This window comes from Ixodes scapularis, unplaced genomic scaffold (assembly GCF_016920785.2).
Source record: "Ixodes scapularis isolate PalLabHiFi unplaced genomic scaffold, ASM1692078v2 PGA_scaffold3__209_contigs__length_174095766, whole genome shotgun sequence".
NCBI classification, from domain to species: domain Eukaryota; kingdom Metazoa; phylum Arthropoda; class Arachnida; order Ixodida; family Ixodidae; genus Ixodes; species Ixodes scapularis.
This window is the reverse complement of record NW_024609868.1, coordinates 118,100,665-118,111,257: the sequence shown is the minus strand read 5'-3', so window position 1 is coordinate 118,111,257 and position 10,593 is coordinate 118,100,665. Positions and strand designations below refer to the sequence as shown.

Genomic DNA, 10,593 nt, shown 5'->3' with positions numbered 1-10,593 from the left:
TTTAATGCCTATTATCTTTACCACATTTCTTCCTTATCGTTCGGTCCCTGTCATCTTTACCGCTTAAGTTCAGAACAAACTTTTCAAGGCTTACCGCTTACCGAAGGTTTGGGGACGTGGAACATGTATACATAAACGGTAAAGTTCAGAAGCATTCCAAGAAAAGTTCGACCACCACCTTGTTGTCCGCGTACTTTTGAGGTTTCAGAAAAGTCGGAGGCTTTTCTTCTCTAGTCGTATCCTGTTTGGAGAGTTCACAATCCTTTGCCCGGTTTCTAGGACCTACAAGCAGAAGTTTGGAGACTTCTTTGGTGCCTATTATCTTTACCACCTTTCTTCCTCCTGTTCGGTCCCTGTCATCTTTAGCGCTTTTCCCTGGCGTTTCGTTCTGGTGATGATGCGACTTTCTAGACCCACTGCTGACTTAAGCGCCTTTGTTATTTCGATTTCGCTTATCTTTTTCGGAAAGTTCGGAACTAACTTTTCAGGGCTTACAAGATAAAGTTTTGAAGACCTCTTTGTCAGCCACATCCTTTTAGGTCCAAGCGCATGTTCGTACACCTGCCGAATGCTATAAAATATTTTGTCTAAGCGTGTATCTTCGCAGTCGCCATGGAAGTCATCGGGACTGCAAGAGGTGGAGAGATGCTGGTTTGCGAGGGATTTTTATATACTGCTAACCGAAGGACTGAGCAAACCATCTACTGGGTATGTCGAAGAAGAGAGACCTGCAAAGCAAAGATCACGTCTGATGTCTCTAAGCTTCGCGTTGTTAAGGTCACAAATGACCACAATCATGCTCCGGACCCAACTGAGGTTAACTGTCTGAAAATTCGTTCAGAAATGAAGGAGAGCGCAGGTGAGAATAGATGAGTATTTTTTAGTGTGTTTTGTCGTGGGGGTAAATTGTATTCGAGAGTAATCTTCTACTTCCCTTTTAGTTGGAGGACGGACGCCAGTGCAGCAGATTCTTCTGGACGCGGCTGCCAAGATCACGGACAGCACTGCATCACAGCTGCCATCTACGTCAACGCTTCGACGTACAGTTAGAAGACAGAGGCAACGTGCAACCTTTGCTTATGATATTCCTCCCAGCAGAGAAGATATCCATCTCCCACCTGAATTCAAGGTAAGTTTACTAAAAATACTAGAGAAAATGGTTCATAATCATGGAGTTTTATTATGCAGGTGAATTTCAAGCAGGAAGCGTTCCTACTACACGACAGTGGCGAGAGTGACGTCAACCGCATCATCTTGTTTGCTACGAAGCGGAACTTGGAGTGCTTAGGGAGTGCAGCTGCCTGGTTTTGTGATGGGACGCTTAAAGGAGCTATGCAACAATATTTGTACTTTGCCCAAATACCGCGTAGAACGGATCCCTGACGTTAATGACCTATGAAGCACGCGTTCGTTTTTCACTTCACGCAATAGAAGTCCCAGACAAAAAATTAAAGAAAAATAAGCAGCGTTCACCCCCTCAACTCGCAGCCAGAACAAGCGGCCACGCGATCTGGAGCCGATTATATGCCGCCAATGTTGATCATAGCCACGCGCTGGGGTTGGCAAAGCACAGGACACGCGCTGAGTTCCAGACATTGTTATGGCTCGGCTATTGTCGTCGTTGCAGTGATTGGACGCGGGCGACTACCCGAATGCTTCTCGAGCTAGTAATTATCATGAGCCTAAATCGAGTGCTCACGCAATGCTCGGGTCCAATCTATGAACCGCATTAAAATATCGTCACTTGGGTGTTCTGCGATCCCCACGTTACGTCATCAAATTTTGCAAAGGAGAGATTGAACGAAAATAATTGCTTTTGTCCTTAAAATTTCACCGCAACAAAGGAGTTTCTTGGCCAGTGGCGTTGCGTGCGAGTATCCTTGGGTCCCACTAGTGCCAGTAAGCTCGTGTATAGTGAAAAACATTCCAACTGAATATCGTTGCACAGCTCCTTTAAGGTAGTGCCCTCACTATTCTACCAGTTGTACACACTTCATGCCCTGAAGAACGGGATCGTCGTGCCCATGGTGTACGGTCTACTGCCCAACAAAACCTAGAAAACATATAGGAGGTACACCACTAATAATTGTAACCTTGTTAGCTATTGTAACGTGAAGTGATTGGTTGTGCAAAATCGTGTTCATTGCGTGTTACCTTACCAGGTTCTTCTCTGTCGTCATCGACAACGTCGGGCCCTGCGCTGTTCGTGTGCTGTACACGGACTTCGAGATTGCTGCTATTAACGCTGTTCGTGACGTCATTTCGGACATCCGGATTCAAGGGTGTTTTTTTCACCTGGCCCAGTCGGTTCATCGTAAGCTGTGCGCGCTGGGATTTCAAGCATGTTACGGCACGGACGAGGCATTTGCAGTCAAGGTTTGTTATTGTGCATAGATAAATAATGTTCGGTTTCTCTTATGATAGAGCCTCGCTCTTAGGTGGTGTACCCTATGTAATAACTGTTTTAATTCCAGATGAAAATGCTCCCAGCCTTGGCGTTTCTTCCTGTTGAGGCTATCCCAGAGGCGTTTCAAGACTTGTTGGAAGTATTCCCACAGGAGGCGATCGGACTGGCTGACTACTTTGAGGACGTGTACGTCGGTTGACCACGTCGAAACGGCGTCAGCTCGGCTCAATTTCCTCCGAAACTCTGGTCAGTGTACGAGGCGGCACTTGATGGAATGCCGCGGACAAACAACAGTGTGGAGGCGTGGCACTATGGGCTACAGGTAATTGCTCATAATTTTATTTCTACTTAATTTGTCTCGCATACGCAATTTACAGTTTTTATATCGTATTTCTTATGCTCCTATTCTCGTTTTTCAGAGCAACGTGAGGTGCACTTCACCGAACATCTGGCTGTTCCTTGAGTCCTTGAATAAGGAGCAGGCCCTAAGCGACATGAAGCTCAGTCAAGCGGCAAGCGGGGTCACTGCCACAAGGGTGTCGCGGTAGCAGGAGGCATTCAACAAGCGCCTCCAAAGAATTCTTGGACGCTACGATGGAACAGACAACATGGATATCCTCGAGGCTTGCGCTAGAAGTATAACATTGTAAGCGGAGGGGTATTTGCAGAGTTACAGATGCGAATAAAACTCCTTCGGTGAACTGACATCTTAGTGGTTGTCCTCTAAAAATTAGTACTGCACAGTTATAACTCACTGTGGTGCACCCACAGAAGTAGTTAGTATCCATTTCGAAAGTAGAGTATTTAGGCCAACTTTTAAACATATACTGCAAAGGAAAGTACCAAACAAGCGAGGAGCTCCGTTCGTGAATATTCATTTCGAAGCACTATACTTGATAAACTGGGAAAATTAAACACATAAGAAGCTTTTTCAATAGGGTGACGAATTGTCATCATGACGAATTGCCCTATGACGAAGTGCCCTATGACGAATTGCCCTATGCGACGAATTGCCCTGCTACGAGTTGCCCTGCTACGAATTGTCTTTCGACGAACGGTCCTACAGCCGGCTGCGCGTGCGCCGAACTGTTATCGAAGACAGAAAGCTCGCGCTGAATGCGGAGCGTCTACTGCACATCGACTATAGTTGCAAGCCGTGTGCGTTTCGCTTTCTTTTCTTCTGTAATGTATACGTTATGTGCCACGTGAAAGCACCGTCCCTTACACTCTCAAGAAAAAAGGGTGTCAAAAGGTGTATTCTTATACCCTTTGTCCCATATAATACTCCCCCAAATTTCAATTCGACATACAGCGCCCTACAGTCGAAGAGACGGCCCGAAATTTTACGAGGGGCTTGATAGCCGTGTGGTACAACTTAATAAAATAGCTAATGTACGTTTTACTGAACACGAAAAAAATAATTCGGGCTTTCTTGGCCCTACTGTAAAAACTCGGTGTTTTCTCTATGAGGTCTTTGATACGTACTTTAGCTATTTAAAATGTTGTACCACTCGGCTATCCAGCTCCTCCCAAAGTTTCGGGCTCAAAGTTCGACTGTAGGGCACTGTACGTCGAATTGAAATTCTGGGGTGTATTATATAGGACAAAGGGTGTAAGAATACACCTTTTGACACCCTTTTTTTCTTGAGAGTTTAAGATATCTCGACAAACATCAGGAAATAAATAAATATATACTATATCGCGGGAAAATGGACAACACTCGTCCTACGCTCAGGGTAAACTATCCTAGGACTTTGGGTACTGAAGCACACCATATCAAATTTACGGGGAACGAATTTACGCGATGTACCACAGAGCTAATAAATTGCACGGGGATGCAAATTCACTACAGCCGGTGACAGGTTAAGAGTAAAGTGGAAAGAGGTAGGAGGCGCCATCTATTGGGTAGAAGTATAAATTTGGCGGTGCGGCATGTTTTCTATTTTTCTCGAGCATTATCCTTTCTTTCTTGGCTCGAAAAACTTTTGTCAACGTTATAAACGCTGAACAGGGCCTCCCAAAAAACTCTCGTCATGACCTGTGGTTTCCTCTTCTCCGGCCTTCGCTTTGTTACAATGGAAAGAGGGGAGGGCTTTGTGGGAGGAGATTGTCTCGCTATTCGTATACAATTTACAACGAAGGTGCGAGACGCAACGATATTTCAGCACCGAGCCACTCGTCGTACAAGAAGCGGGAATCGTAAGGCCCGTAACACACCGGCCCCGCCCCCGCATCAAAAGAATAAAATTGATGCTGCGATGTGCGCTGCGGAATAAACAGCAGGAGCAAGCAGTACGGCACACGCATTTTATTAACCGTACTGCGCCTGTTTACGATGAACCACTGCAGACCCAAGTGAACATTTTTGCAAGTGGTGCCACTCGACTTGCAAGTGGTACCACTTGAAAGCAAAAGGTACCACTTGAAATATCACTTCATATTTTCACCTGGGGAGGCTACAGACCATTTCCGCCAATCCAGCGTTGTGTACGGATCGCGTGCTACGCCCCAATCGAATGCCACGTGACACTCACACGGCATTGGATTGGCTCAGACGGCTCGTAGCGTCCTCGGCGGTCCATCGTAAGATGAAACGGAGTTTGTAACCGACGCGGGCCCGCTCACGACCCTTCGTGCGTGAATCGCAGAGAAAGGCGGCAGGAAAACCTGGAACACCAACCGCGTTTCTATTTCCTTCGGCGAAATATGGCCGCGGTGCGAGGAGCATTGGAGCTGCGCGAGGCAGCGGCGTCCTTGCCCTTCGGCCGAGTAACCTTGGAGGCAGTTTTCTCGGCGGGTTGGCCTCAATGCGGATGCGAAGCGAGGGTATAGAATGCGCTGGCCAACTCCGTTCCTTGTGCCAAAGGCACCGACAACCATCATTCTACGAACGTGCGAGACAGGTGCCACGAGCGAGTGCTCTGTCGCCATTTGCTTCCGAGGGCCGCTCATTTCAGTGCTGCGCCACCACATGGTTCCAAGGGCTGCTCGAGACACGGACGTCATGCATTGGCGCATTTGACGCTACTTGCAAGACAAACACATCAAAGGGCATCATAATCGGGTTTTGCGAATCAAAGCTCGCTGAGTTTTATTTATGTACCTGACAACGAGGGAAGTACCCCCGGGAGACGAAAATATGCCACTAATCATTTAAATCGAATTAAAAACTTGCTGGCACCAGGAAAACAAACAAATATTAGGGGAGGTTTTTTTTGTATGGCAGTTGCAGCACCACCACCTCATGTAGACCCGTAGCTCTCAAGTTCTGAGCAGCGCCCCTTGCTAACCAAAATCTCATATTTTGAGGTCGTGGTTCCGTTCTGCGTCGCGTTGCGTCCTTTCAAACATCCTGACAGCGCCCGTGGACAGACGGCGAGGGAAAATTGAGTTTTAATAGACCATTTTTAGAAGGTATACACTGCGGAGAGCGGGCCTTGCGGGCGCGCGTGCTCAATCCATGCTTCAAAGCGACGGCACGAGCTCCCGCTAGCAAAGCTTAGCTTGTCTACTAAAGGTCTCTAATAACAGACGCTAGTTTACGCCCGGCTTTCGAACAGTGCAGCGGAGACAAACGCAGCGAGGTCTGCCTCTACCTAAAGCCCCTCGATCTGTTTGCGCTCGTCAGCAAGTAGCACTAAAGCCCCTCTATCCTAGGAAAAGTGGCGCCATTTATTGTTGTGGAAATAATCGAGACACGTGCCGCGCGCCACTTCTGGGAAGAACATGCCGTCTGAAATTTAGCTCAGTACGTGTTGAGCTGTGACATGATCTTCACAAGGGCTGCACGTTGCACGCGTTTCGTATACATCGACGCAGATTGCGCTACTTTTGAAACATGTAGGGGCTTTAAAGGGGTAGGGAAACGAAATTCCAGCGCTCATTTTCTAGCTTGAACGTGTTGCATGTTGCACCCTAACCTCAAAAACACCATTCTTCCGGTGAAAGGCACAAGGAAACTACTTTTAAAGCTAAATAAACGATCTTTCAATGTGCACCTGGTGGATGCATACGGAACCTATTTGGGAGGTGATCTAGCAACGTTGGGGAACTTGCTACGTAGTCGTGACGTGGCAGATTCCTTCGGAGCAGCGCCGCCCCGAAGGAAAAATCCATCAATGTAACCCTGTTTGGCAGTCAATGTTTTCTAGTGGACCGCTGACTGTGCCTGACTGTACGTCAAACATGTCTGATTGGCCAACAAGTTACTCTGACCGACAGGCAAACTCCAGTCAGACCCCGCTTGTCGGCTTTCTGATGGTTTCCTGGTGGCAGTCGGCCGCCGCGAAATGCCATCAGGATGTCTTGGTGGTGATTCTGACTGTGCATCGATTGTCTCTGACTGTACGTCAGAAAGCTTTGACGTGCAGACAGACGTACGGTCAAAGGACGTAAAGTTCGTTCGGATACCACCATTTAGTCAAATCTATGAATACGAAAAGTAATCTATGCACGAGAAAACGATTTTGGGACGTGAGCCCGTAAAACCGCTGACGTTAGAGATATGACACGCAACCGACCGACAACCTTGATCAGAAGCCCGCCGAAGCGCCGAACACGACACTTCGCACTTCGCTTCGTCCATAGAGGCTTCGCCGAGCTTTCATGAACGATCGCTCTCGACTCGTTTTGTTTGCCCGCTCGCTCCAACCTGTCGATCCTGCCCGGGCTCTACAATGTCTTATGTTTAGTAGAATTTCTACTCGACAAGACCCAGCCTGTTGTGAGTTCCGACGATGTAAGGGACTTTAGCGGTGTAGTTGAAGACGACAGGGTGTACCAGGTCTACTGGGCCGGTGATGCGCGAACAAAAGGATCGTTCTACGACGCGAAAGTACTCTACATGGCAGGTGAGTAGAACTGAAGTACGGCGAGTGATGTACGAGTGCTTTGCATAACATGCTGACGGCTTAACTGCATTTGCAGCCAAAGCATTTCGTATAAAACGAATAGTCAAATCGAGTTTCTCTAACGGTGGCGTAGCATAGGGAGAAAGAAGAAGACGCCGTTTCGAACGGACGCGTTTTCATGTTCTCCGCTGCAAGTCAACAATCGGCCCCAGGCCGAGGAAACCCTTCTCCTTCTGGTTCATATGCAAACAACGACTTTCAAACGATGCAACCGGTCAACGCTGCAGCCGCACCCGCGGCCCCAGGAAAAAGCCAAGCTCAGGCGACTAGCCCAGATAAGTATCGAATCCTACTTCCACGGTTTCCTCCCGGAAGCTTGTGCATCAATTCTGTTTTTCTTCATGCCGACATGTCGGGCAGGCCCTACCGTGCAATTGATTTTCGCGACGGACTCAAAGACGCCATCGAACTCCGAGAAGTGTTGCCGCTTGGACAGTTCCAAATGAGCCACGTTTGGATGGTTACGCTAGTGAGTTCTGAAGCCGCGGAGAAGCTCAAAGCAGCAAAAGAACTGACGGTGAAGGGCAAAGAGTGCATGGTCATCGACCCGAACTCAAAAGACGTTAAGCTCAAGCTCCTCTGGCTTCCGTCGTACTTAGAAGATAAGAAGATTGCTGAAGCATTATCGCCATTTGGAACCGTGCGTAGCGTCTCGAGAGAAAAGTGGCGCGTGCCAGGGATGGAAAACATGGAAACGCTGAACAGAGAGGTCTGTCTGACTCTTCATGACATGACGACATCGAAGATATTCCCCATCTGCTCCGAGTTGCCGGCATACAGTCCCTTCTGGTCATGTCCGGACGACCACCCTTGTGTCTGAGATGCAAGAAAGTTGGTCACATACGCAGGCAGTGTCGCACCCCAAAGTGTGCGCGTTGCAACAGATTCGGACACGAAAGTGACGAGTGCTACTCCAGCTATGCAGCCGTGCTACGGGGCTCTGGCACAGAACCAGATGCCAACCAAGAGTTCATGGGTATCTCCGAGGTCGTAGACGCCACTGGTGAGGTTCTCCCAACTCAAGCCGGGTCTGCAGAGGCCGGACCTCCTATTTCCGATAAGAACGAAGATCCAGCTGTCAAGGAAGTCTCGGAAACACCACAAACCAGCTCGGAGACAGAGAATGAAGGAAAAGACTTGCAGGAAAGCAAGGACAAAAATACCCCGCTACAACAGAAGTTAACTCAGCAGCCCGCAGATCTTGCTAAGAAGCCGACGACCTACCGGACTCAAGGGACGTGACCAAAAACAGTTCCAAGGACACTAACGACACCAAACGAAAACAAGATGCACCACCTGACACCATCACCGCGAGTAAGCGGAAACCTACCTTGCACCCAAGCTGCTAGTGTTTAAACCCAAATTCATAGCCCCTCTCCTCTCCCTCCCCTCCTTCTCCATCTCCCCCTCCCCCTTTTTCTCCTCCTTCCCTTCTAGTTGATGGGCCTCGTTTTGCAACACTAATTGTTAGAGGCTTTAATTCTAGGAAAAAACAATATCAACTGAAACGTTTACTTGAAGATAAGGAGGTTGACTTTCTGGCCGTACAGGAAACAAAGCTCTCAACAGATGAACAGGTAGAGCGTGCCCTGCAGCATTTTCTGCGTGACTATGAAGTATGTGTCAGTCACGCTGTAGGTTACTCTGGGGGCTGTTTACTGTTTATTAAGAAGTCTTTCCAACTGTCTGAATTAATGGTCACCACAGACCTCTGTGGCCGCTTCATTATGTGCGACTTTCAAGTTTCTGACATAAGGTGGAGAATTATATGTATTTACGCTCCGAATGAGGTTAATAGCAGAATTGTATTTTTTAATAACATGCGCCCATATTTAATATCAGATAGAATGTTAGTTCTTTTAGGAGATTTTAATTGTGTTTGCAACGAAGCAGATAGAACTCCATTTAAACCGCGAATTGACCAGAGCGCACGTCTACTGCTGGACATAGTTGACGAAGGAAATCTTTTTGATGTTGCCCCTTTCCAGCTGGAAGAAAACCACCTGCAATTTACACATTTTCAGAACTCCTCTCACGCGAGGTTAGACAGAATCTACTGTTCTGTAGACCTAATTAACACTTTAAGTGGTTATGTAGTTGAACCAGTATTTTTCACAGACCACTGCATGGTGTTAGTAACTGTTGGGAAGAAACGAAGAAAAAAGAATATAAATTGGAAGTTATGGAAACTAAATGTTCAATTATTAAAAGATAAAGTCTTTGTAGCCAGTACGAAAGATCTAATCAAGCAAATAGGAGAAACAACCGAACATATATTTGTTAAATGGGAGCTCCTTAAACAAGAACTAAAACAGCTAGCAATTGAGAGAGGTACTATTATTAAATTTCAGAAGGCTGAGACAGAAAAAACATTGCTACGTAATTTGCGTGTTCTGGTAGAACTAGAATGCCAAAGTCCTGGGCAAGGTTTGGAAGATATAACTCGAACGAAAGCTGCGTTGGACAAATTTCATCACGAGCGTTATCAAGGCGCGGTTGTGCGCGCCCGTGCTGAAAAATTTTGCTTAGGAGAACAGCCAACGAAAAGGGCAATGGAGGAGGAGAAACGGTATGCAATATCTAAAGAAATCCATAAAATAGAACAGAACAGCCTTATCGTTACAGATAAAGAGACTATAGCACATGTCTTTTTTTAACACTACCAAAATATATTCGGCAATGGTCCAGCCTCGACAGATAACGAATATCTAGATAAACTAGTCTCTTTGTTGCCTCAATTAGAAAAAGAATGCAAACAAGAATTTGAGACCCCTTTCACCCTAGATGAAGTAGAAAAAACAGTGAATGCCCTTCCAAGAAGAAAAACGCCAGGGCCAGACGGCATTCCTGCAGAATTTTATCAACTACAAAAAGACACTTTATGTCCCATACTGCTTGAGATTTTTCAAGAGGCCTACAAAACCAAGAGTCTTCCCCCCTCATTTTTGCGAACGCATACTACACTCATTCCCAAAACCGAGGACAAACACAAACTATTACAAGTGACCGGCTATCGGCCCATAACGTTATGTAATGTGGATTATCAGATTTTTGCTAAACTCCTGACAAATAGATTACAAAGTGTCATTTGTGGTATCGTTGGAGATCACCAGACTTGCGGGTATCGCGGACGGGCTATTCAAACAAATGTACACATTGCGAGAAGTGTGTTAGAGTGTGTGACCAACAGTAGTGATCAGATTGCAATGGTCCAAGTTGATCTGGCGAAAGCTTTCGACCGTGTCAGTCATCATGTTCTTTTCAAAATTTTGTCTC

The 10,593-nt window shown here is 46.8% G+C and overlaps 1 long non-coding RNA gene and 1 pseudogene across 1 annotated transcript; both read left to right on the top strand.

The window, feature by feature from the left end:
• The first annotated feature begins 2,264 nt into the window (after positions 1–2,264).
• LOC120840603 lies at positions 2,265–2,862 on the top strand. The gene is made up of 3 exons (XR_005715581.3): positions 2,265–2,376; positions 2,475–2,729; positions 2,827–2,862. It is a non-coding gene; the product is annotated as an uncharacterized LOC120840603 (long non-coding RNA).
• Positions 2,863–8,032: 5,170 nt separating this feature from the next.
• On the top strand, positions 8,033–8,687 carry LOC115327575 (annotated as a pseudogene).
• Positions 8,688–10,593: the final 1,906 nt, after the last annotated feature.